Source organism: Phytophthora infestans, genomic scaffold (assembly GCF_000142945.1).
Source record: "Phytophthora infestans T30-4 supercont1.21 genomic scaffold, whole genome shotgun sequence".
NCBI classification, from domain to species: Eukaryota; Oomycota; class Peronosporomycetes; order Peronosporales; family Peronosporaceae; genus Phytophthora; species Phytophthora infestans.
This window is the reverse complement of record NW_003303738.1, coordinates 1420237-1421059: the sequence shown is the minus strand read 5'-3', so window position 1 is coordinate 1421059 and position 823 is coordinate 1420237.

Below are 823 nucleotides of genomic sequence, written 5' to 3'. Positions count from 1 at the left end.
ACGTAGCGTAAACTGTTGGGGGAAGCAAGCAAATAGAACTCTGACATTGAAAGGTAAAGGCGTGGTCGTGAGACCACGCCAACCGGTAAATCTACTCTATAAGCTGATTGGCACCCGCGGTGACGATGTGTGACGATGGCCCGTCGCACCATCCCTCACTTCAGAGAGAAAAGACGCAGTATTCTGCGTTTCGGGCAGCTCGGACGGTATGCGTGATCAGGAAGACGACTCGACCACCTATCCGGAGTCGCTGGAAAGGTGGGCGCTGCAGCATCTTCGTGAACGCGCGCAATGACAGCGAGATGACGGCGCTCTTCGAAAGGTTCCGAGCGACTTGAGCAAACCGGCCAGGACGATGGCCACTGTGACCCTTCGGTCCCTGGACAAGGCCTGGACGTCGTATGTGAACCCCTGGAACAAGGATGGCGGTGACACGTTTAAGCGTATGGTGGTCGCGTGCGAAGAGGCTCACTCCCGGCTGTCCGTTGGGGCGCTGGCCCGGTGATCGAGAAGGCCAGTACTGTACATCACATTGAGAAGGTGAGTGTCAGTGCTGTCGCGAGCGCAGCGTCTCGCGACCCGACGAAACGGAATGGCGCCGTATCGCCGAAGCTGTTGCGATTACTGAAGTGCAGCGAGGTGTGATTGGGTGATATCGGAGGGCCCTCGACGAGGTTAAGGGTGGCGGACGGTCGCGCACCGTGACGATCTGCGCCGGTACGAGGGTTGCCTCGTATGCCTCCATGCAGTCCGGAACGTCGGCAAGAAGGATGGCGCGAGGCTACTAGCTATCCGGCATGTGGTCGAGCCAGCGAGCGAAAAA